The sequence below is a fragment of the Megascapheus bottae genome, chromosome 16 (assembly GCF_031878675.1).
Source record: "Megascapheus bottae isolate mThoBot1 chromosome 16, mThoBot2.hap1, whole genome shotgun sequence".
NCBI classification, from domain to species: domain Eukaryota; kingdom Metazoa; phylum Chordata; class Mammalia; order Rodentia; family Geomyidae; genus Megascapheus; species Megascapheus bottae.
In genome coordinates, this window is record NC_143524.1 from 34332894 (window position 1) to 34360398 (window position 27505).

Sequence of the window (27505 nt, forward strand, 5' to 3'; positions counted from 1 at the left end):
CTTTCTCCTCAATTCTTTATTTTCAAAAACTTGTTCTTTTTTCATGTAAGGTTCAAAATGGAATATTAGCAAGCCATCTCTTTCAAATGCCTGGTAATTCCGATTCTAGTGATCATTATTCATTATCAGTTGTTTGCAAAGATTATGTATGATACTATACATTGCAAATATATATTATTATATATACACATGTGTATATATACAGCATGTGGTAAAGCTAAAAAAAAAACTCTGAGTTTTATTTCCTTCCTCTGCTTACAAAAATCCAGTTGCTTCTTAAATCAACTAAAAAACATTTAGATTGTATGTATGTATGCACCTTGTATATGTTGAAAACTGAAAAACACTGAAACCTTTAACAAAAACAATTGTTTCCCCTTAAATTGTTTCTCTCATGTATTTGTCACAGCAATGAATATCCATTCCCATTCCTGTGATCCCTTTCCCCCACTGGAGCTACTGAGAAAATGGTAGTCTTTTTCCTTGGAAATCACTAGCTGGAAAGAAAATATCTGCCTAGAGTTACTAGCAAACATCTTTGGTGCCACATTGGACAAAATCTGCTGAAAATGGAACACAGTGGAAGGAAGAATCAGGATAGAGAAAAACAAAGGTAATCCAATGATATTCTGCCAATATTAAATCCAGCAACAACCAAAGACAAAATTACTTCTTTATCCTTTCAGTTACATAAGTTAACAACTCTTTGTTCATATTAAACTACACTGGGATGAACTTCTTACCATTTATAACCAAAAGACTACTCACTAAAGCTATTAAACACAATGAGCTTTTAAATCCTATTATTTAATACAAAAATTAACCAGTCTAATCCACACAGACTCTGTTAGTAATGGAAATTATTTCATAAGTTAAAATAATGTTCTTACATGTCCCTTTTTCCTGTTTGTTCACCTTTCCCCAAACAAAAATTACCTTTCTAGGCCTGAATGCACTTAGATTTGTTAAATTACTTTAAGATGGAAGCTAGAGATGAAAGTAGTATTGAAAGTTTTATGTTTCTTATATTCCATATTAAATATAATGTAAATTAGCACTTCAATAGCATCTTCTAAGCATTTGTTATCTCTAGAGATGGAAAACACAAGTTATTCTCCCAGTCTTGAACCTCAAGCTGAGCTGTTCACCGGGTTAGGGTTAAATAAAAGTAAGTGGGAGTTGAGTGTGTAGCTCCCTAGTAGATCACTTACCTAACCCACATATTGAGTATACATGAAGCTGTGGATTTCATCTGCAAAAAACATGAATAGATACATATATTAATTCTATTAATGAATAACATCAATAGGCATGTGATTCCTATAACCCATGGCTCTAGCAAATTTTCTAATTCATTATACAGCATGATAGAAAAGGTGCTTGCATCTTTTATTATATTCCCTAAGGTTAAACATGCATGGTAAATTCTACTGTATCGTTAGTCCTCTTAAATTTAATCCCATTTGCTATAGTTTGATTTCATGCATTCTCTCAAAGTTCCTTTATTTGAACTTAAGAGGTAAGGTGACTGATTCTTGGCAAAGAGGCTTTAAAGAGCCCCCTTACCCTCACACTCTTTGCTTGTATCAGCTCAGCGTTCAGCTTCTTGCAATTTTGCTAAGTGAGGTGAGAGAACAGCAGCAGAGAACCATCTTGAAACAATCCTCACCTCAAATCTACAAGTATTTTTATGTTAGCCTTAGTCAGCCTCCAAAGCTTAAGAAAATAAATCCCTTCGCTTGTCTTCAACAAATTATTCCGTTGTGGTATCAGTACCAATGGACTAAGATACCTTTGCAAACTTGTTTGGTTGAAGTCTTCATCAGGGGCATCTAATTTGATATACTTCCCCTAAAATCACTAAGGCAATCATTCTCAAGTTCCCTCAGAATTGCCAACATCATCTTACTGTTCTTAACATTTTTCTTAAAAATTGTCAGAGTGACAACTCTTACTATGGTAAAGGGAACATTTGGAAAGGTTTTATTCTTTGCTTGTTTTATAGTTTTTATCTTGAGATAATTCATTTCCAAAAACTTGCGTAAACTACTGAAAGTTCATCTATGCATTTGGTCAGCTTCTTGCAACAAACAAACCAAAAAATTGACATCAGATTTAATTGATCTAAAGTGAGGCACAAATATTTTATAAAAATTTCTCCCACTGCATTAAACTACAGAGCTTCTGTATGGCAAAGAATATACATCGCTAGCAAGCTAAATAGAAAGCCCACAGAGTGGGAGAAGATCTTCACTAATCATACAACAGACAAAGGCCTTGTATCTAAAATACAGCAATAGCTCAAAAAAATTGAATCATTACAAAACTAACCTCCAAAGAAACAACAATCCAATTAAAAGATAGGCCAAAGACGTAAAGAGAGTCTTCTCTGAAGAAATAAGGATGACCTATAGACACATGAAGAAATGCTCGACATTTCTGGCCATAAAAGAAATGCAAATCAAAACAACTCTAAGATTCCACCTCACTCCAGTTAGATTGGCCATAATCATGAAATCTAATAACAGATGCTGGAGGGGATGTGGCCAGTAGGGATCACTCCTACACTGCTGGTGGGAGTGCAAACTCCTTCAACCACTATGGAAAGCAATATGGCAGTTCTTCAAAAGACTAAACATAGAGCTCCCCTATGACCAAGCAATTCCACTACTTGGCATTTACCCAATCATCCAGAAATAAGGACAAACTAAATCCACTAGCACAACGATGTTCATTGTAGCACTATTTACCAAAGCGAAGATATGGAACCAACCCAAATGCCCATCAGTTGATGATTGGATCAAGAAGATGTATTTATACACAATGGATTCCTATGCTGTTGTCAGAAAGAATGACATCGCCCCATTTGTAAGGAAATTGAACAAATCATATTAAGTAAGCCAGACTCAAAGGAACAAAGGCTAAATGGTTTCCCTCATTTGTCATAATTAGTATAAACCTAGGACTCTCCTAGCAGAGATTTACAATAGAACAAAACCTAGATACATAAGGCCATATAGGATGAGCCTAAATGAAAGGACCTCCAAGATATAGAAACAAAAGCCATATAAGGTGTGACTGCTGTTCTTAATGTACTATGTTATTTCTCATCTCTTTTGTTGTACCTCGGTTATCTCATATTGTTACAGTATCTTAACTTGTTATGTGATATATTGTATATATGTTTATTTGCTTATTTGAAATACGATAGGGAAGGGGGAAAACAAGATGAGGGTAGGGGGTGGGGAAGGGAAATTGGGACAAAAAACATGAGAAGGGGTATCAATGATTGTTAAGTAATGCACCTTCTATCTGGTGAACCCTTCTATTGATTACAATAAAAATATATTAAAAACTGAAGAAAAAATTCTCCCAGTGTCTCTGCAGTCAGGGTTGAGAATCACTGGATTAGAAAAAGACAGGTGTTCAATAAGGTGAACTAGCAAAATTCCTTAAGAATCAGAACTTGTTTATTTCCACAAAGCAATCATACAAATACTATACAAAGTATGCAAAGCATTTATCCTACGACTTTAGGCCCTCTGTAATTGAAAAAATAAATGCAATAGATGTATTGATGACCTATTTCTCTTCAGAAGAAAAAAATCCATTATTCATTCAGGCAATATAGCATTGAAACCTCCAAGAAGATTTTCCCTATAATGTCACTGCATGATTTCTTTGAGTTTCTTGGATCTCATAACGATCTAAATTTTTTCCCTAAGAATCTGGAAAGGATTAAAAAATACCAGATGCAGAGCTCATGAGGTGAGGTGAAGCATGATCATTTTAGCCATATGGTGGCTGGGTCCATGGAGAGAAGTTCTAGTTGTTTTTTGTTTTTTTATTTTTTTACCAACTTTTCCATTCCCCATCCAAGTATGTCCATGGCCTGACTACTCTCTTGCTCTCAGATTCCTTTTTCACTTTACCTACCTTCAAAAAAAATGATATTTTTGTTTAAGCCATAATGTTTTATTCAAAAAGCCCTACCTATAATACAGAGATCCCAACCACTGAACCATCTCTCAAATACATCATTTTTATCACTCTTCAGTGACTTCTCTCAAGTTATTTCCTCTGGCCTAGAATTCAGCTTTTCATGTCACATAATCCCAGAGCCTAATTTTGTATCTAGATTAAAATAGATGTTTATTATTGTAGACATATCCACAGAATAAATTTGTAGTGTTCTAAGTCACTATGCTTGTGTTCATTTGTTACAGTAGCAATAAAGTAAGTGTATTCTCTCGCACTGATTGGTTGATGGATAAATGAATGTTCGTGTAATATTTTCTACAGTAGAACATTTTTCTGTTTTTGTTTTTTTCCTGATAGAAGTTGACCTGAAATCTAGACATCTAAACAATAACCATAGTTGCTGGCTTCTTTCACACCTCCCCAGCCTTAATGTCTGATCTTAATCAGTGAGCCTCAGTTCAGCTGATTTTAATCATCTGTACAATGATCTCCCCTTTGGGGTACGATGGTGGGCTAACCAAGAGCTTTCACCTTACAAAGGGCTCTTCGACTGCATTTGGACCAACAGAAAATTGTCTTTATAGGAGAGAAGCTAAATAAACATCAACTTTATCTTAAGCATGAAATAAGTTGAGTATAATGATGATGATCTCTAAAAGGTAAGACTTTAGGGATTTTTATTTTCATATTTATGCTTTTCTGTGCTTTTGTGATTTTTACCCTAAAAGTATATTTTTACCCTAAAAGTAATTTATAATAAGAGAACTCAATAATAATTTTTATGAAAAAAATCCTCTTGGTGCTCAAAAATGCATCTCCATATTAAATAAATCTATTTACACAAATCATGTTGTTTTCAAAGGCAATGCATAGGAAGATAACGATGGAGAGATGGATGGGATTATACTAAATGTTTTTTCTCTGATGAGGCTAACTCTGATTAAAATCAGCAACATCCATCAAATGCTCTGCTGGTTGAGTGGAAGGACAGCTGACCAGGTGATGCCAAACTCTGGCTTTGGCAAGAATTTTTGTGATTTGCTTATGAATTTATTTCAGAAGTTGGGAGCATTTTTTTATTCAGCAAAAGGCAAGATGGTTAATACTTAAAGCTTTTTAGGCTATACAGTCTCTCTCACAATTACTTTGTCACTACTGCATGATGACAACCATCAACAAGGTCTGAAAGAACACATCGGCTATGTTCCAGCAAAAATTGGTTAGCAAAAATAGCTGAGATAATCAATTCAAGGAGCAAAGCTTATTTCTACTCACTGTTTTGGAGGTTCCAGACCATGAATGGTTGGCTCTGTTGTTTGGGGGTCTTGGGAAGGCAGAACATCATAATGGGGCACCTTTTGTGGTAGCTGGGAAGCAAGGAGAGAGAGACCAGAATTTAATCAGTTAAAAGGAATGAACTCAATGAAGTAACTTCCTTCTGTTAGGCAACACTAACTAAGGGTTCCACCACGTCCCAATAGCAGAACAGCCTTTAACAAATAGGCCTTTCAGGGACACTTAATATCCAAACCATGGCCAATAGACACTGGCATTCAAACTGTATTTTTTTTCCATATATTTTTATTGTAATTAATAGAAGGGTTACATCAAACTGTATTTGTTTTTATATGTCATAAATTCTCATTCTTCTTTTGACTTTTTTAGCCCTTAAAAATATAAGAAGCAGCAACTGTATCGGCACCTGAGCAGCTATTTGACAACTTCTAGTTTATGCCACTTTTATTTTTATTTTTTACAGTGTTCAATGAGTAGAGTTTTACTCTCAATTTTATAAGAAATTGTTCTTATAAAAAAAAGTTGTTTTCAGAGCACACTTGAATTAGTGCCATAAATTATTATATATACCATGATTATGTCTACACATTTTTAATTTTATGAGATTAAAAGTGAATGATTGACAAAATCATTCTAATTTTTTGGGGGGTGGGGTGGGTCATGGGGCTTGAACTCTGGTACTGGGAGTTGTCCCTGAGCTCTTCAGCTCAAGGCTACTGACCTACCCCTTGAGCCACAGCCCCACTTCCCATTTTTTTTTGCCAGTCCTGGGCTTGAGCTTAGGGCCTGAGCACTGTCCTTGGGCTTTCTCAAGGCTAGAGCTCTACCACTTGAGCCTCAGCACCACTACTGACTTTTTTCTATGTATGTGGTACCGAGGAATCGATCCCCGGTCTTCGTGCATGCTAGGCAAGCACTCTACCCCTAGGCCAAACTCCCGGCCCCATCCCACTTCTCATTTTCTAGAGCTTAATTGGAGGTAAGAGTCTCACATTCTTTAGTGCCTGGGCTGGCTTTGAACCATGATCCTCAGATCTCGGCCTCCTGAGTTGCTGGGATTACAGTTGTGAGCCACTGTGCCCAGCTACATTCTCCCAATTTTTGCAATTTTATCTAATAAGGTACTGGATATGAATCTTAAAAGAATCTATTAGTGTATGTGTAATATCCAAGCCATTTTGGGGCCCCCAAGCCCTCCAACAATAGAGTCACCAGCACTCAGTGAATGGCGCTAGGAGTCAGTTTAATAGCAGCACAGCCACCTTCAGGCTGATAGAGAGCAGCCCTGACCTTCCATGGGGCTGAGCTTTTAAAGGAGAGCACCACACACAGGTGGTTCTGTTCACTAGGAAAATACCACACACAGGTGGTCACAAGGAAAACACACACGCAGGTGTCCAAGTAGTTTTACAAAAAACAAAAACAGGATTAGACAGTTAATCCTGACAGGTTACTACAATATGCACACCTGTAATCCCCGCGCTCAGGAGGCTGAGTCAGGAGGATCAAGAATCCAAAAGCATTCTGGTGTAGTTAGTCTTAAAAAAAAAAAAAGTTGAAAATGGGGGAGAGAAATTGAGGTGAAGGGGAAAGAGATAAGGAAAAGAGAAAAAAAACAAAACAAAACAAAAAATACATGCAATTATGTGGTATATGTAGAAAAAATAGCCTAAATGTTTATGAGTTGATGTTAGCTACGCATTAATTATTCAGGAAAGAATGGATAGGAAATGCCAAAGCAAGAATGCCCCCAAGTGGCAGAAGCCACAAGAGATAGACTCTCAACAGGAATCTCTTCTCCAGGGGAACATGGTCTAGTGGTATGAGTGCTTGGCTAGCATGCAGGAAGCCCTGGGTTTGATTCCTGGGTACCACATACACACAAAAAGCTGAAAGTGGTGCTCTGGCTCAAGTAGTAGAGAGCAAGCCTTGAAAATGCCCAAGAACAGGGCTCAGGCCCTCAGTTTAAGCCCCAGGACTGGCAACAATAACAAAAAGGAATCTTTTCTCAAAAATGGTCAGAATTGAATCTCTTTGGCAGATGCCAAAGTGGAATACTAATCACTCAAGCACAGGATATGGAGCACAAGACCCCAAAGCATTGGTTCACATATAATCCTAGCCATATGGGAGGTAGAAAAAGAAGGATCGGGGTTCTAAGCTAAGCAAAGTTAGAGTCTATCTGAAAAACAAACAAACAATAAATAAATAAATAAAAGGCTGGGGGTACACTTGCCTAGTGTACTCCCAATGCCCAAGTAGAATACTTGCCTAGAAGATTGAAGTCCATGGGTTCAATGCCTAGTACTAGAAGAAAACAGAGTAGCACATTAGAGAAAGACAGAGGGCAATAATACCTGGCAAATGGAAAAAACAGGTCATTCCTAGGGCAAGTCAAAATTATACTCTGAGAAAGTATATTGGCAATAGCAATACAACTTAGAGGTTCAATTGATAAATCCCAGACTCTGGGTGAACTTTGAGCAGGTTCTTAAGCAGATTAAGATGGTATATCCTAGAATCATATCCATAGTTAACATGTTTTAAGAGACAGTACAATGTGGTATTCTGAAGTTCATTGACTTTGGAGCCAGACTGCCTGGGCTTGAATCCCAGCTCTGCCAGAAAGTAGGAATGAAACAACCTTCCCTGCCATCTTCAGGCCCTTTTGAAGTAATAGTGCCAGCCACCTAAGGTTTGTGAGTGATAAAGAACATATAATAAAATTCCTCAAATAGTGATTACTTAGCACAAAGATGGCAATATTAATGCCAATTACTTTTTTATTTTATTTTGAGTACTTATTTCATGCAAGATACAATGTTAAGATTATGAGAAAGATGAACTCACTTGAATCTCACAACACTCTATTTTAGGGATGACAAAGCTGAGGGAGGGAGAGGTTCAATAATGACTCCAGGGCACTAAGTAAACTTTAGAGCTCGACATGAGTACCCAGGTAGTTAAACTTCAGGTTTGATACTTCTTGTTCCCTCCCAGTGGATAAGGATGAATCAAACTAAATGTAACTCAAAAGCCCAAATTCTATACAGACACTTTGACCTTCATTCTAGTCAGCCTCTTCAACATCTCTACGTGGTTACCTAATAGGACTTGAACATTTAGTAGGTTCACAATGAACTCCCAGTTTTCTGAAAACCTACCTTCCTCGTATAGTCTTTTTTTTTTTTTTTGCCAGTCCTGGGCTTGAGCTCAGGGCCTGAGCACTGTCCTTGGACTTTCTCAAGGCTAGAGCTCTACCACTTGAGCCTCAGCACCACTTCCGGCTTTTTTCTATGTATGTGGTGCCGAGGAATCGAACCCGGGTCTTCATGCATGCTAGGCAAGCACTTTAACCACTAGGCCAAACTCCCAGCCCCCTCGTATAGTCTTTTGCAACATAATCAAAGGAAACCTCATCCTTCCAGTAACTCTTCCCAAAACATTTGGCACCATACTTGATTTATTTCTCTCATTCTGTATTTCAGTTATGTCTGTCTTCTAAATATGTCCCACCACCTTCACTGCTACTACTTTATTCCCCAGTCAAATACATTCTTTTCTACCTTGGTTACTACAGTAATCTTCATCCTCCATCGCACACACCCTCTACTGTGCTGCCCCAAAGGAATTCCCATCACAAGGCTTAGCATGCTCTCCTGCCCTGACATCCTTTCCATTGGCTGTATATGGACCACACTTTCTATTCCATAAATCTTACTTTTTTTCATTTTCTGCCTTCTCTACTAAAATATAATTTTCATAAGACTAGGAATCTTATGTTCTATGCAGTGCTAAAATTACAGAAATATTGTGACACTCCTGTACTCCTTCAAAGGTTCTCCTTGTTTTCAGTGTCAAAGTTCTTGTGAGCACATGGACCATCACTGCACACACTCCCTCTAATATGTGCATATACTGTTCAGACCTTCCCTAGGCAGCTCAGGCCTTGCTTCTTCTATTCCTTCATTCCTTTCCCCTCTCAAGAATGCCTTTCCTGACCAATAATTTAAAATTCAATCTCATCCCATTGCACTTTAAAGTCTTTCTCTCTGCTTTATTTGTTAGTTAATAATATATTTCTAAAATATAGCCAGGCACGGTGGCTCACGCCTGTAATCCTAGCTACTCAATAGGCTGAGATCTGAGGATCAAGGTGCAAAAAGCCTGCCCGGACACAAAAGGACCTTAGACTCTTATCTCCAATGAACCTCTAGAAAACGGGAAGTGGGGCTTGGTTGAAGGGTAGAGTGGTAGCCTTAAGCTGAAGAGCTCAGGAACAGCCTGTCAGCACCCAGTCTGAGTTCAAGCCCCATAACCCACCAAAAAAAAAAATATATATATATATGTTTGTTATTGTTAAGTAGTTGTACAAAGAAGTTGCCATTATGGCCTAACTTCCCAGCTACAAATCTCACAGGAGTAGGTATTTTATAGTTTTGTGTAAAATTGTAAGCACATTTACAATGGTCATATCAATGGATAGGTAAATAAGTGAATGAATCATCATTGATCAATAGGTGAAATGAATATCAGACTTTCATTTTATAGTTACCATGGCTATAAATTAGCATTAGAGAAATGAAAATGTGAATCATCAGAACCAGAGTTAAACTCTGTGGTAGAGCACTTGTCTAGCATGCCCCCGGCTCTAATTTGATCCCAGCACTGCTCAAATATCAAGTCAATCATCTTTGCTAAAAGGTTAGAGAAAATCGTTTGGACCACAATCCAAAATAAAACTTCCTTCTAAATTGGAGATAAGGGACTGAACTGACACAACTATGTAAGCACAGAGGAAGCAGCCAAAATATAGAAACTCAGCCACCTACCTCTCTCAGGCAGGACTCACCCCCCTTTCTTCATACTGACTCCTTATCAGGAAGAAGCTCAAGCGCAGAAAACAGGCAAATCCACTTTCTATTGCATCATTGTTGAGCCTTATGAAGTAGTCTAACTCTGTTACATTCTCCTAAGTCACATCCATCAGATAATTTACTTGTCCTGCTCTGGACAAGAAGCAAGTAAAAGGCAACAGAGGCCTGGCACAGGTGGCACATGCCTATAATCCTAGCTACTCAGGAGGCTGAGATCTGAGGTTTTGGGTTTGAAACCAGCCCTGGCAGGAAAGCTTATGAAAATGTTGTCTCCAATTAAGCACCAAAAAAGCCAGAAGTGGAGCTGGGGTTCAAGTGATAGAACACTAGCCTTAAGCAAAAAAGCTTCAGGGACAGTGCCTGGCACACTCACACATAGGTGCACACACGTACACGTGTACACACACACACACACACACACACACACACACACACACACTAACAAGAGAATTAAAGGATAATGTTTTGAGGTCAGAAATTCTTGAAGATACCTAGGTAAATGTGAATTAAATTTCAAATAGAAACAAATAGTAAAAACATCCTAAAGTTGCCCATAAACTCACTGTTTTCTTAGCCCATTGCGTGAGCCCAAATATTTTCAGCTTACATTATATTATTCTACAATCCATAGCTACAAAATACTCCTCAACAGTATTTTAAATAGATTTCTGGACTGGCTATACACAAATAACAATTGCAGTCACAATGCTAGTTCCTAAAATGAATAATAAGAAAAACATCAAGTAATATTACTTAGGCAGTTTCTACATACCAGGCACCATTCTAAGATCTTCATAAATTGAATCTTTTAAATATTACTTGAAATATAAGAGATTAAGGAATTTATCCCAAGATGCACAGAGAGTAAATACTGGAGAATGAACTCAATTCAGTTCTGTTCATTGCCAATTTCTATATAACCATTAATTCCTTTAAACTTCCTCCCGACTTCAACACAAGGTGAGCTACTTCTTATGAAATCTCCCTTAGGCAAGATTTTCAAAAAAAATATCTGGGCAATCTATATGTTACATTCAAATTTATCAGAAGTTCCTGCTTAAACCAATATATTCCACAAATTAATGTTTGTCAAACTAGAATAGATTCAGAGAAATAGGCAGCAAGAGCTCTTAAAGAACATCAGTAGTAGAGAACGTTGAAAGAAAGAATCAAGGATATTCATTCTCTTTATCCTTTGTGACTCATTTTTACTAAGCATTCTTTTTTGTTATTTTCTTGAAGCAGTTGTACAAAGCCTTGCCACTTAACTAAACAGTTTTTGAACACAATGCATCTTGATCAATGTCACCTCTTTCTACAGTCTCACCCACCTTTACAAACCTACCTCTTCCCTCACTCTTCCGAATTTTGTGGTATATATGTTGAACTCTTGTCTGCAATTTCTCCCTCTTCTCTTCCTTTGTCTCTACCCTTTTCCCCTAGACACCACCCTACCCCTTTCAAGTACCCGATTCTGGGTATTTATTTTGTTGAACTTTGACTTTGCCTTTCTAAGGAACTTACATTATTTGAGTTTTCCCTTCAATCTACCATATTTCAGTCAATACATTTATATACACTTGCCTACCACCCAATACATGTACTTCACTCATAAAGAAAATCAGAGATGGAGGCAAAGGGAAACAAAACATTCTCTGAAATCTTTCCCAGGCATTTGTTTGAAAGACAAGAAATTCAGTCTGTGTTGCTTTCAAGTGTCAATCCAGGCAACTGTTACCTGAAATTATAAGAAAAAGCTAATTTCAAAGAATAATTTTTAGTTAAATTGGTCTAAAAGTAGCATCACAATTCTGCAAATATTCCATCAAAGCATAAGAGGGAATCTTCTTACAGTAGGTGAAAGATGGGCCAGTACTGGAGGCTTCCAAACCTACCTGTCTGTCTCATTGTCACTGCTCAATGGTGAATGAGAAAGAATAATATAGTAGATTCCTTAAAACACTAATTTTTCTCACCTTAGAAGATTCTATTTTATTAAGATTGTGTTCTTTCTAACTTACTCACATTTGATATGGTTGTAGTTGGTTTATTATTATTATTGTTGTTATTGTTATTATGCCTTTTATTGTTCTTACTTGCTATGTGAAAAAAAATCTAGCAACACAATTTTGGTCACAAATTTAAAAATAATTTTAGTCACAACTTATATACCAATTACATGAATATCATATACTCAATCTAAGCCCTTGATTTTGTTCAGAGCATTAGCTCTGTTGCTTATATCTGGCCTAGTAATATAATTCAATTTTAATACCATTATTCTTTTATTTTTACACTTACTGCCCAATTCACCTTTGGTGTTTGAAAAGGCACATATCAAAGTCATTAAAGCCTTAATAATTGAAAAGGGCTTACAAATACAGAATAGCCCTATTCTTTCCGAAGAATTTTATTTTGCTGGATTCTTCTGAACATTTTACCACTGAATCCCAACTCCCAGATCCAAGTTAGAAGAATGTTGGTAACACACAGGCATGCAAGTGTCTGAGAATCAGTAAACTAGATAAAAACCCAGGGCTTACAACTCAGTGGTAGAATACTTGCCTAGCAAGCACCAAGCCCTGGTTTTAATCTCTAGCGCTGTGGGAAAATAAAACTACACAAAATGACAAAACATTACAGGCAGTTTCTTTAACACCAGGAACAAGACAGGAAAAATCTCAATTATTACAACTATTCAAAATAATAAATAATACATGAAATCCAGGAAAATGAAAATGCTAAATGTCTGAAAGCAGGAAATAAAACATTGTGACATATTCATCTACCCAGAAGAGAAATAAACATCAAACTACTCAACTACTCAATGAGTAAGAATGAAAAGATGCCTAGATAAAAAATTAATGGTCTTCCATTAATGGTCAACAGACCAACAAGTAATAAACACTTAGAGGTTCTAATTCCAACTCTGCCATTGGTTCCCTATTTCTCTTCTTCTTTGACCTCTAATTGCTAATGGAAAATTTTTTCCCTAAAGCTTACCCTTCTCTAACCTTACCCCTAACCTAAACTAGAAAGCAAACCCTAATAATAATGACCAACTAATGCTAACAAAAGGAAACAACCAAACAAATGACATAGATACTAGTTTTTTTTATCCTAACTTTAAACGGATACTTGTTAAAATAGATTTCCATCATACCCAATATTTTCTATCAACCTGTCCCTAATCCTAACTGGAATACTTAGGCTACCCCCCAACCCTAACAGTACCCAAATCATGCTATTAATAGCAAAGACTCGATTTCACAATCTTCCTGTTACTCTGCTTGTAGTTCTAAAATTTGCTTTCAGTTTGACCATAATTTATTTTCCATATCCCTAACTTTGACCCTAACCCCAGATCCTAATGGTAGCCCACTCCTAAATTTCACACACACACACACACACACACACACACACACACACTCCAAATTGGATTTATCCTACATCCTAATTGATACTGCACTGGGAATTCTTGAAAGAAGTTGAAGTTTGCCTACATTCCCAAGGTGCAACTCCAGTCTGGAAATCTAATTCTGCAGATTCATCCTAAATTTATTGAAATCTCTCCTCATCCATTTTTGAATACCAATGGGACATCTTTAAAATTTTGACTGTTTTGCAACATTTGATATAAAAATCTATCTTCAGTATTGAGAACTGTTTATAGGGCAAATATGTATTTAATTTTGTGAGTAAATGGTATCATTTCTTCTTTTTTCTTTTCTTTTCTTTTTTTTTTGCCAGTCCTGAGGCCTGAACTCAGGGCCTGAGCACTGTCTTTAGGCTTTCTCAAGGCTAGTGCTCTGCCATTTGAGCCCCAGCACTACTTTCGTCTTTTTTTAATATATGTGGTATCAAGGAATCGAACCTGGACCTTCATGCATGCTAGGCAAGCATTCTACCACTAGGCCAAACTCCCGGCCCAATAGTATCATTTCTTGACCACAGCTATACTGAAGATTTTCATAGAGCAATATTGTACAGGAAGTTAGGTAATAAAAGCATGTCGCTACTTATTCAAGAAATTTCTTTGCTTTCTTCCTTTCCAAGTAAGATGTTCTCCATTCTTTCTGGAGTCGACTTGCAACACCAGCATTTGCTCCTCTCATGGGAAATCACTACTTTGAGTTTTCAATTCCCTCTCTACCACTTCCCACAGTTGAGTCCTCAGTACTCATGAGCAGGAAAAGCAGATGTGCTGCCCTATGCTTGGCATCCTTTATTCAGAGATTATTATGGAGATAAAGCCTGCTCTGGTATCATCATTGAGATCTTTCTCTTAGATTGTTATTTGCTTCATTTCAGTAAATGGTGTATTATGCATAGATAGATGTGCACTTATACCATGATCTTTCCCATTAATCCCATTAATGCTATTATCAGAAATCAGCAAAAGCCTTTTTCATTTTTGAAAATAAAATCCATTTTTGAAATATGTGATAGTAATTCCAATTCCAGGAAGTCAGTTTTTCCACTAAGTGTTCTTGTTTTCTTCTGAATATGTAGTCAATGGATCTATTACCATTTGGGTTGGGTTTGTTGTTGTTGTTGATTGTGGAGCTTGAACTCTGGGCCTGGTCACTGTCCCTGAGCTCTTCAGCTCAAGGCTACCGCATTACCCTTGAGCCAAGCCACACTTCAAGTTTTTTAGTGATTAATTGGAGATAAGAGTCTCATGGTCTTTAGGTCTTTAGTGCCCGACTGGCTTTGAACCACAATCCTCAGATCTCAGCCTCCTGAGTAGCTAGGATTACAGGTGTGAGCCACTGGGTTTTTATTCCACATGTAAGTGTGTGTGTGTGTGTGTGTGTGTGTGTGTGTGTGTGTGTGTGTGTTGGTACCTGTTCTGGGACTTGAATACAGGGCCACAGTGTTGTCCCTGACCTTTTTTTGCTCAAAGCTAGCACTCTATCTCTTGAGCCACAGCTCCACTTCTGACTTTTTAGTAGTTCACTGGAAATTAGAATCTCATGAACTTTCTTGACTGACCTGACTTTGAACTATAATTCTCAGATCTCAGTTTCCTGGGTAGCTAGAATTACAGGCATAAACCACCTGCAGTACATTTTACTTTTTATTAGTGCATACTAATTTTACAATATGAAAGGGGTTATTTGCTTTTCCTAGATGGGCATGTAATAACCTAATAATATTTCCTTATTACTGCTAGCCCTCCTGCACATAGCTCTTCTTAATATATCTTGCTCGTAACTTTCATAGTCTTCTACAATAAATATGGGCATGCATGTATCTTTATTGTGTACTGACATGCATCCTTTCAAGTATGAGCTCAACAGTGATGTAGCAGGATGATATGGTAGTTCTCTTTTTAATTTTAGGGGAGTCTTCATGCTGATTTCCACAGTGGCTGCACTAATTTACATTCCCACCAACAGTGTTTGAGGCTTTCTTTCCCCTCATATCCTTAACCAGCATAGTTGTGGTTTTCTTAATGATTGCTATTCTGATTGGAGATCAGACTCAGACTGTCATGCCTGGGGTTGACTTTGAACCATGATCCTTGGATCTCAGCCTCCTGAGTAGCTAGGATTACAGGTGTGAGCCACCGGCACCTAGCTAGAAGCTTTTCAATTTTGTATAGTTCCATTTTTAATTATTACTCTTATTCCTGGAGTCCTTTTAAGAAATGTGATTTCTATGCCTGTATCTCCAAGTAGTTTATGTTTACCTAAAATTGTTTCAGTTTCAGGTCTCATATTAAGGCCTTTGGTACATTTTGAATCGATTCTTTTGTAAAGAATGAGAGAGATCTCATTCCAGTCTTCTATTGATGGACATCCAGTTTCCCTCTATTATTTATTGAAGATACTGGCAATATTTTTTGTTCCTTTTTTGAGAAATCACATGATTATAGCTCTATGGGTTTGTTTCTGTATCTTCTATTGTATTCAATTGGTTATATATGTTTGTGCCAGTAACATGTTATGTTTGTTACTATCTTCTATAATCTAAAGTCCCTGTTAAACGTTCCCCCTGCTGAAACACCTCAGCAAGTAGTAGGTCCATGTAAGAAATTCCTTCTCTCTCCGTAACTCCTCTTGTAGTCATCTTCCACACAGGTATAAAGATACAATATTCTCTTGAGCCATGGCTATTCCTTGCTTTTTGGATGCCCAGAAGTGTTCATTTCCCCAGCCTTCTCAAGATGATGCCTGGCTATAGCTCTCGGGGAATATCAAAATGTCTTTCTTCTCAAGTGTAAACTCATATGCAGGAGTATTCACTTCCACAGAAAGTCCCCACAATAGGCTGAGGCTTACAGAAATGTGGGCTTATCACTAGCCAGAGCCAATCTCTTGCCAGGGCTACCTGCTGACCTTTGTAGTAGTATCTTTTTCTCCCTATCCCTACCCCACCACCATGGTTGGCAATACAGATTGGCTCATATTTTTTTCCTCTTTGTTTTCAGCAGCCCTGTCCCTCTTTCATGGTTCTGAAGCTCTTCCTGTCATCTCTCTTTAAGATGTAGTCTCTCCTTTATTACTTTGATTCTTCTCATACAGAGTCAAACAAAGGAAGCTTCCAATCTACCCCTTTAACACACTTCCCTTACCATTTTTATCCCATCTAGAGATAATGAAGTATCTTAATCTTTCTACTGATATAAATATTTCTATTTTTAACCTGCTCTCAGATCTCATATCAAACATTCTATTGAAAGGACAAGCCTAAGCTACCTTAGATCCTCACAACCCAGTCTCATTAGCCTCCCCACCCTGCTTACCAACTGGTAAATGTTACAAGACACTTTAATAAGTATACATTAGATCTGACATAATTTATTATAGTCCAAGCTTCCTCTGTGATAATCAATACAATATAAGCCAAAAGCCCAAGGAAGCTCTTTAAAACATTTTTTCTACTTGTTCTTAACTCCCCCATTCAAATGACATATTAAGTACAACAGCAATGAAGTTCCCGAATGTCATCACACATAAGTGGTTCATATCTGAAAGATTTAACTAGCAGCTATAATGAAAGAAAGAAATTATCTTTTCTGAAGTCTGTACTTTATAGAATCATATATGCCAATATACATATCACTTTAGAAATTAGATGAGGTAGAGTGGAGAGAAAGCCCTACATCTGACTAGAAAAATTGTTTCCTGACAAACAAATATAACAGAAACTACTTTCCCATATTCCCAAAGATGTAACTTATTTCTGGGTTCAAGAGCTATGTTTAAAGTATGTAAAAGAAAAGATATGTAGGTTGAATAACTAGTCACTCAGGCTATCAGGGAGCGAATGACATCACTGTCAAAGATAGTAGTCTACTTTCTCAGTCTTAATTTTATCCATGAATCCAAACTGATAAATCTCCAATTTTCGATAACTTATACACCATCTAGAAGGTCAAACTTCATAATTGGAGCAAAAAACACGTAGTTATTAAGCATACACATAGTTATTAAGTCACTGATCAAATCTCCAGTGAAAATACACTGTTACACTGCACTGTATACTTCACATGAATGTATTCTTGTGCCTGTTTCTTGGCAGCTAATTAGTCAACAGGGAAATTTAGAGATTTAAACACAAAATTAGTCACCAAGTACAAACAGAATATTATTCAGTATGTTTAAAAAATCTCTTTCCAGCCTCATATCCATAATCCTAGCTCCTCAGGAGGTTGAAATATGAAGATCACAGTTCAAAGCCAGCCCAGTTAGCTAAGTTCAAGTGACTCTTACCTCCAATCAACCACCAAAAAGCCAGAAGTGGAGCTGTGGTTCATGTAGTAAAGCATTAACAACACCCAGACTCTGAGTGCAAGCCCCAAGACTGGCACGTGCACATGCATGTGTGTGTGTGTGCGCACAAACACACACACACACACACACACACACACACACACAATATTATCCCACAATAAATTTAAAAGTAACAACTTATCGTATCTTTATTTCCTAGACAGCAGTGGGTAACTGCTGCCAGAATCTTTCTATTTTACTTCATGTTTACTATATTTCATGCTGACCCTCTCTGTCCTTTTTAACACATGCTATTTAAGTATATTAATACTGTAAAGTCCTCCTTTATTTGTAGAGTATAAGACTGTCTTTCAATTCTTAAGAAGACCTGCCAGAATATCCACAATAATGTGTTGATTGTATCAGTTTATATCTCAGATCAATGAAGAAAACACTGTTATATTATGAGTGCAACAGAACGCTGGGATAGCTCACTGTTCACTGGTCCAACAACTACACTTTAAGATAACATCTTTGGCTAATGAGTCTCACATTTTCCCTGTGTCAAAAAAGGGACAAAGAATGAAGTTCAATATTTTTTCCCTCACTGCTGATATCATATGCCACTAGAATTCCCATTCTCCTAAGATCATTAACAATCGCAGAATTCATAGGACAGGTTATGGAGTTTTTCAAATCTCCTTTGTGGATGGTTCTTGTGCTGTTACCATAGAAACAGAATCTCATTATTTTTAACAAGACTGTTTCATTTTAAGTTAACTGCTATAAATAAAAGAAATATGTGTGTGAATGTGTGTGTATATGTGTGTGTGTTTGAATATAGCAAAATAGTGTGACTTTTGGTCAAGTTAAATTTCATTCAAAATGACAGGGCATCATCAAATACCTCAAAACTTTTAAGTTATCCTGGCCTGCAAAGTATCTTGTATATCCCAGCAATTTGTATATCAACTTTGTCCATAAAAAGCCAAAGGAAGGAAGGAAGGAAAGAAGGAATAAGAATCATGAATATGACACCTGAAATTTTGATTTTAAAAAATGAAGTAAATTCTATGTTATGAATCAATAATTCAAACTTTGAAAATACTTTTTCAATGTTTCCTACTCTTGCCAACTTTTAGAAAAGCACCACACACACATACATACTGAATGGACAATTGAGTAAATACATGAAGATTTCAGTGATTACTTATATAAGTATGGGATTCTCGGTAATCAATTTTTTTTTGGTGGGTCATGGGCATGAACTCTGGGCTTGGGCGCTGTCCCTGAGCTCTTTATCTCAAGGCTAGCGCTCTACCACTTAAGCCACTTCCAATGTTCTGGAGGTTAATTGGAGATAAGAGTCTCACAGATTTTAGTTCACTGGGCTGGCTTTGAACTCCAATCCTTAGATCTCAGCCTTCTGAGTAGCTAAGATTGCAGTCATGAGCCACCAATGCCTGGCTGATAATCAGTCTTAGGCAATTACTAAGCTAGGTATGGTGGCACATGCAGTCTCAGCATTTCAGGAAGTATAATTTGGAGTATTACAAGTTTCAGGCCAATCTAAGCAACATATTGAGATTCTATCTAAAAATAATTTTTAAAAGTTTGTCAGGTACTGGGAGTTTGACTTAGTGGTAGAGTGCTTGCCTAGCATGCATGAAGTCCAGAGTTCAATTCCACATACATAGAAAAAAAGCCAAAAGTGGTACTATGGCTCAAGTGGTAGAGATCTAGCCTTAAGAAAACCCAAGGACAATGCTCAGATCCTGAGCCCAAGCCAGGAATGACAAAAAAAAAAGTTTGTCAGGTACAGTGGCTCAAGGATAAGGAGAGAGAGAGATCTTGAGATTATAGTTCAAGGCGAGTCTGGATATAAAAGTTTATAAGATTCCATCTCATTTAATGGCTGGGTACTATGATACCTAACATGTTATCTACAGCAACACAGGGAACCACAAGTAAAAGGATGCAGCCCAGGCCAGCCTCAGTATAAAGGAAGACTTCCGTCCAAAATGAGCCAAAGCAAAAGGTACAATGAGTGACTCAAGGGATAGATCATCTACCTAATCAGCAGGAGATCCTAAATTCAATCCTAGTGCTGCCAGAAATTATAAAAACAAATGCCTAATGCCTCTGAAATAACTCTTTCGATACTTTATGGTCTGTAGTCCCCACATTAGAAAACACTAATATTAAGAATATTTTTATTTTTGTACATCTCCACATTGGAAATTAATCTAAATATATGTAAATATATGCCTTTATTCAGATTTAGACATTTTAAACAATTCAAATAAATCAGGCATTTCCATGGTTCCAAAATTCTTTTCCATGAGTCCCACAATGTACTTTCTTAATGGTCTGAAGATTGGCCATGTCAAGTAATAATTAATCCCTCTGTTGATCCACAGTTTCCACAAGAAAAAGTATTTCTCTTCATTGCTAAAACACAAAGTTCCCATGCAATGTCTATCACATGTTAAGTATTCTGGATGAACAATTGTTGAATCCCTGGATTTATGAAGAATAAGTCACCTTCATTGATCAATATACATTGTTCTTACAATCTAACTTGTAGAATTAAAACACCCTGTACAACTATTTAAAATACGTTTTTTTGTTTAAAACCAAACTAGCCGCCTACCTACTGGGCAGTTATTATACGCAGAAGATTTAGACACTGGAATCAGGATGAACTTTACATAACTGCTAAAGACTTTTGAAGCAGGATGAAAACAAGCTTATCTCAACAGATCTAATTCTCATTGCCCCAGTAGAGTCTTCTCTAAGTTTAGCTTCCAATTCTTTCAACTTTCTCTACATGATTTAACTAGATTTCGTCACTATCAGGTTCAACATCCAAAATCAACATAAAACAACAGCTTACAATAAAATTTGAGTCGTGCCCTTCAAATATGTTTAATATCATGAAATATCAGATATTTGGAAGGGTAAAGAGAAGAACATTAATGAAAGTTTGTACAGAAAATAACAAGAATTAAAAATCTCACTTTAAGACAGGGGATATGTAGCCTATTGCTAGAATGCATTCTTAGCAATCACATAGTGCTCATCTAGGCTGTAGGTTCAGTCCCTAGCACTGAAAATCCTTTTCTGAAATGGTTTAGTGAACAACTTAGAACCCTATCCATTGCTTTTATTGAAAAATTTAGCACCCATCTAAAAAAGGACAAAATGGAAAAAGCACAGGAGCTAAATAATATTACCATAAGTCAAAAATGGTTTAATAATTGTTAAGCTCTATTTTATAGAAATAAAATAATTTTCTATAAATAATACCTCTGTGAATGCTAAAATATTATATTTATTGCAATATATTTGCTTATTTAAACTGGAACTGTAAATTTTTTTGAAACTGACTGCTTCTTAAAAAAGGACTTCGACCAGAAGATCAATGGAACAGAATAGAAGATCCAGAAATAAAATCACCTGCTTATAGTCTGCTTACATTCGACAAAGGAGCCAGAGCTACACAATAGAATAAACACAGCCCCTTCAATTATTGGTGCTGGGAAAACTGGGCAGCCACATGCAGAAAACTAAAAATTGATCCCAGCCTATTGCCATGCACAAACATTAACTCAAAAATGGATCAAAGAACCCAGTGTCAGATTGGAAACTTTGAAAGTGCTACACAACAGAGTAGGAGAGACACTGAAACTCAAGGGCACAGGTTCTTGCCCTTGCACAGAGTCCCAAGGTCACAACAGATTGGAGAGTGACGACAAATGAGACTACTTAAAAATAAAAAGTTTCAGCAAAGACAAAGATGTAGCTATTCAAGTAGAAAGCCAACCAATTGGGAAGAGACATTTACAAACAATACATCCGACAAAGGCTAAATATCCAATATCTACAGGGAACTCAAGAAACGAATCCCCCCAAACCCAACAAACCAATCACTAAATGGGCAAGGGAACTAAAGAGAGATTTACCAGAAGTTAAAATGGCAAAGAAATATATGAGAAAATGTTCATCATCCATGGCCATAAAGGAAACGCAAATAAAAACAACCCTAAGATACCACTTTACCCCAATCAGAATGGCCAATATTCTGAATTCAAACAACAACAAATTCTGGTGGGGATGTGGAGAAAGAGGAACCCTACTATACTGCTGATGGGAATGTAAACTAGTACAACCACTCTGGAAGGCAGTTTGAAGGTTTCTCAAAAACAAAACAAAAAACCAAAAACAAAACTAGAACTTCCCTATGATCCAGCCATACCACTACTAGGCATCTATCCTGAGCTTCATAACCCAGGATATCATAAGGACACCTGCACAGCCATGTGCAGGATATCATAAGGACACCTGCACTATTCACAATAGCCAAGTGATGGAAACAACAACCCTAGATGCCCCACTAGAGATAAATGGATACAAAAAAAATGTGGTACATATATACAATGGAATTCTACATGCCACCAGACAAGATAAAATAATGGCATTTCCTGGAAATGGATGAAACTAGAGCAAATCATGTTAAGTGAGATAAGCCAAGACCAAAGGGACAAAAGGGGCATTGTCTCCTTCATATGTGGATATTAGATCCAAACTGTACAAGAGCAATGACTCAATACTCAGGTACTCAAGGTCAGTAACATGAACTTGGAGATATAAATATAACTATATAGACATATAAGTCTATGATGGGATATATATTCTATAGATATATTGATATATAGATCGATATGTATCTATGACATACAATGCCTCAGCTTAATTGTAATTTTGTTCTTAAATGTATGTGTCAGTGATTGTATATAGATTCCATTCTTGAATACTTGTTTGTTTAACTTGACTTTTGAAAAATGATGTAAAAAAATCAATGTTACTAAAATCTTTTAATAGAAAAGGACTTTGAAAAGAAAAATCAATGGAGTTATATTTGTCTATTTCTATTGCTGTAACAAAATTTCTTAGGTTGCATAATTTGAACCACTTGCTCCTGTTAAAACAGAATGCTATATATTTTACTAGCTTTGGAATAGTTGTTGACTGTGACTACAGACTTAGAACATGTCAGCTAATTGATTCTGATCTAATACATGCTGCTCAAGGGTGGAAAGATTCTGTAACTACCATCCACTTGCATTGCCACTAAACACCTTACTGATAAGCACTAAAATGGAGCCAATGAAACTGAATTTTAATTTATTATTATTAATATTATTATTATTATTATGCTTAACCTCAGGGCCTGAGCACTCACTGTTCTTGGGCTGTCTCAAGGCTTGAGCCTGAGCACCACTTCTGGATTTTTCTATGTATGTGGTACCAAGGAATGGAATCTGGGTCCTTGGGCAAGATATGCAAGCACTCTACCAGAAGGCCAAACTCCCTAGCCCTTACTTTCATTTTTATACATAGGAAATTAAAATTAAACAGCTACAAGTGTTTAGGTGGATGCCAGGAGCGTATTCTTGTTTCTATTTCCACCAGAGGGCACTTCAACAGTTGTGAGAACAGTGTGCTTGTTGTGGTTTTCCCATCTGGTTGATTTAACTAACTTGTAGATCCAAGTTCCAAGAAACAGCACACTAAGTCTAAATCTTTGGCTTTGGATTCCCCTAGCATAGCAGTTAGAAGGATGTCACCAAAAGAAAAAAACAAAAAAAAATGCAGCTGAGTCACGGAATGAACAGAAATTCATAGGCCAAGTCACATAGATTATGTCTTAAAGTAAGTGACTATAGAAGTATTCTGTACAAATAAGTTCTCTTCAAAGAAGATTTCACATTACATTTTCATTTGATTTTTTTCTGAATTCCTCAAGCTTATTTGACTAAAGAACTTCCATGCTATTCATGAAGCACTAATTCACATATATCAGAGCCCATGCTTTCTGCAAAGCAGTCAGAAGATTTGTTCCAGGATGAAATCAATTGATTTATACCCTCCAGACATTCTCCTTAAACACTTATTTGTCCATGTTTTCATTGTTGCATCCAGATCATAAATCTCCATTTGGTTCATAAAGATGGTCTTCAACTTAAGTTTCCCTTGAATTATTTTTATTATAATATCTATTCTGTATTTTGTTCAGACAATATATTTACTGGGTACCTTGTTTATGCTAGACACTATACTAAGTGCTGGATATAGTACAGTAAAACACAACACTATGATTATTTTTACCCTCTTAAATTCTGCAAGAGATGACAAAAATAAAATATGCAGATCATCTAATGTTCACACACATTTTAGAACGTATTTTAGAGGAAATGTACTTTTAGATTAAATATAGTGTTCCAGGGAAAGGTCTCATTGGGAAGGTTTTGTTTCTGTAAAAACATAAAGGCAGAGGGTCATACAGATACCTGGAGGAAGAGCCTACCAGATAGAGATTAAGGCACATGTAAGGGCCTTGAGTAGGATCACATCTTTAGTGTTTGAGATACTGAACAGAATGAGCAATCAGCAAGTGATTGAGTTTTGATAGCAGAGGTAAGGGAAGTTTCAAGGAAGTCTAAATCATATAGTGTCTTCTAGGCATTTTAAGGAGTATGGTTTTTATTCTGAGGCATGTAAGAAAACTTTTAAAGATTTAAAATAGAAGACTCAACATCTCTGGTCATAAAAGAAATGCAAATCAAAACAACTCTAAGATTCCACCTCACTCCAGTTAGAATGGCCAGGATCAGGAAAACGAATAATAACAGATGCTGGAGGGGATGTGGCCAGGAGGGATCACTACTACACTGTTGGTGGGAATGCAAACTCCTTCAACCTCTATGGAAAGCAGTATGGCAGTGCCTCAAAAGGCTAAACATAGAACTCCCCTATGACCCAGCAATTCCACTACTTGGCATTTACCCAATTGTCCAGAAACAAGGACATACTAAATCCACTAGCACAACAATGTTCATTGCAGCATTATTCACCATAGCAAAGATATGGAACCAACCTAGATGTCCCTCAGTTGATGAGTGGATCAACAAGTTGTGGTATTTGTACACAATGGAATTCTATGCTGCTGTCAGAAAAACCGACATCGCCCCATTTGTTAGGAAATGGAAAGACTTAGAAAAAATCATATTAAGTGAAGTAAGCCAGACTCAAAGGAACTTAGGCTCAATGGTTTCCCTCATTTGTCATAATCAGTAGAAACCTTGTGCTCCACTAGCAGAGATCTGCAATAGAGCAAAACCTTGATACATAAGGCCATATAGTATGAAGCTAATTGAAAGGACCTCCAGGATATTGAAACAAAAGCCATATAATGAATGATTGTTGTCCTTAATGTACTATGTTATCTCTCATCTCCTTTGCTGTCCCTTGGGTATCTCATATTGTTACAGTATCTCACTTTGTTATCTGATATATTGAATTTATTTGTATTTGGTTATTTGAAATTTGATAGGGAAGGGGGGAAAACCAAGACGGGGGGGTGGGGGTGGGGGTGGGGAGGGTAATGGGTACCAAGACATGTGAAAGGGTATCAATGTATGTGAATTAATGCACCTTCTATCTGGCAAATATCATGTAACCCTTTTATTAATTACAATAAAAAATATAAAAAAGAAGACTATACACACACACACACACACACACACACACACACACACACACACACACACACACATATAGAGCTTGAACTCTGGGCCTGGACACTGTCCCTGAGCTTTTTCCTCAAGCACTTTACTACTTTGAGCCACAGAGCTACTCCCAGTTTTCTGGTGGTAAATTAGAGAAGATTCTCAGGGATTTCATGCCCAGGCTGGCTTTGAAATGTAATCCTCGGATCTCAGCCTCCTTAGTAGCTAGGATTACAGGCCGGAGCCACCAGCACCCAAACTAATATTTTTACAGGATCAGCTATGGCATTGAAAATAGCCTGGGGTCTGGCTGCAAAAGTCCAGTATCATCCTTACTGGAGGCAAAGAAATTACCAAAACCATTTCCACACAGAGTTCCTCCTGTGTGCAGGCTTAGCAGAATCCCTTCTTAGTTTGGTTTCTTCCAAGCCTTGTGACAGACATCTTTCAAGAACACTACTTAATAACTCATATGTAGAAGAATCCCCATGTCTCATTCTGGTATAGGGCCCTTACCTAAGGCATGGTTCCTTTTTAGCTAATTAGTAATTAATTTTACCATTGGTTGCCCAATCCAGAGTATGCAGTAAGTTTTTGACTCACTAGTAATACAGCCCATACTGCTTCCTAATAATTTTCTCATCCTAACGCTTCCAATTTCAATGCACAAAAGGATCTCCTAAGGTACTTAATGAAAAGGTAAGTTCCATGGCTTACCCATTAAAATAGGTTCCTCTTGTTGGACTAGAAATCTGCCTTGGTTTTTAGATGTTCCTGTGGGTTATTCTGAAGCAAGACAATACAATAAAAGGAAAAAGAAAAAAACCTGTTTCTTGCTTCCCAACCCTACTGCCACTACTCAAAATTGAGCCCTTATATTAGTCATTTAATTAGGGCCTATATTTTTCCTCTTTCAAATTAACTTCCAGTTCCTACTGGCATACTAGTAAGAGATGTACATTCTGTAGTCCTAAATGTCCCATGATTCCCCTCTGTGTTGGACTAAGTTGAAAAATCTTGGCAATAGCATCTGAGCTCCTCTATAATCTGACTCTTGTTTTCCTACTCCTGAAGATTTTTTTTTGCATATATACCTCTGTGTGTGTGCGTGTGTGTTTCCCCCTCTATTTCTGAACCAAGATGGCTCAGAGTTTCAGACTTATGGAAACTATTATTTCTCACATCAAGCTGGGCACAGGTTGAATTTCCTTGACTACATACATCTAAAAACTAATAATAATAATACAACCAACAGCTAGCCAAATTCGAACAAGTCATTCCTTCCAGGAAATGAAAAGACAGAGCTGACAATTGACTTGGTATTACACAGGTTCTGGCACTGATGTGACCTAGAGTTCACCCTGAGATGTCCAGGGCCTTAGTGAGTTCTTCTGGTCCCTAAGTAGAGCTTTAGAAACCCACCCAAAAGTTTGTTCCTAGGACCTATGCATCGAGTTTAATAGTCCTTCATGCCACAACCTTCTTAGAAAGGAATGTCTCATATACATATAGAATTATATTGTGGGATGTGTGTGTGTGTGTGTGTCTGTCTGTCTGTCTGTCTGTGTGTGTCTGTGTTGGTCTTGGAGCTTAAAATAAGTGCCTGTGCACTAACCTTGAGCTTTTTGGTGCAAGGCTAGTGCTTTATTGTTTGAGCCACAGCTCTACTTCTAATTTTTTTGATGGTTAATTGGAGATAAGAATCTCACAGACTTTCCTGTCTGGGCTGGCTTCAAACTATGAGTCTCAGATCTAAGCTTCCTGAGTAGCTAGGATTACAGACATGAGCCGCTTTCACACAGCCCATAGACCCAGAATTGAGTGGAGGTAGGACTGCGTTTACTAGCATTTACTAGCTTGCCATTACTTTACTGGGTTTATGCATTTTCTAGTTTACCTTGTTAATTAGTTAACCTCCAATAAGTTCTATTTCCCCAACTGTGATTAAAGAACAATTCTTTTATTTTTAAATTTTTGTCTTGGGGCTTGAACTTAGGGCCTGGGCACTGACCCTGAGTACTTTTGCTCAAGGCTAATACATTAACACTTAAAGCCACAG

The 27505-nt window shown here is 37.1% G+C and overlaps 1 long non-coding RNA gene across 2 annotated transcripts in view; it reads right to left on the reverse strand.

Moving 5' to 3' along the window:
* Nucleotides 1-1211: 1211 nt before the first annotated feature.
* LOC150053141 (uncharacterized) overlaps nucleotides 1212-27505 on the reverse strand; it is a 92863-nt gene continuing 66569 nt past the window's right edge. The window contains exons 1-4 of one of the 2 annotated variants that reach the window (XR_016538073.1): nucleotides 10110-10139; nucleotides 7549-7584; nucleotides 5257-5348; nucleotides 1212-1252 (exon numbers count right to left, since the gene is read on the reverse strand). This is a non-coding gene — a long non-coding RNA (uncharacterized LOC150053141). Of the gene's footprint in view, nucleotides 1253-5256; nucleotides 5349-7548; nucleotides 7585-10109; nucleotides 10140-27505 lie in introns of those variants that run through there. The other variant, XR_016538072.1, reaches the window with a different exon arrangement.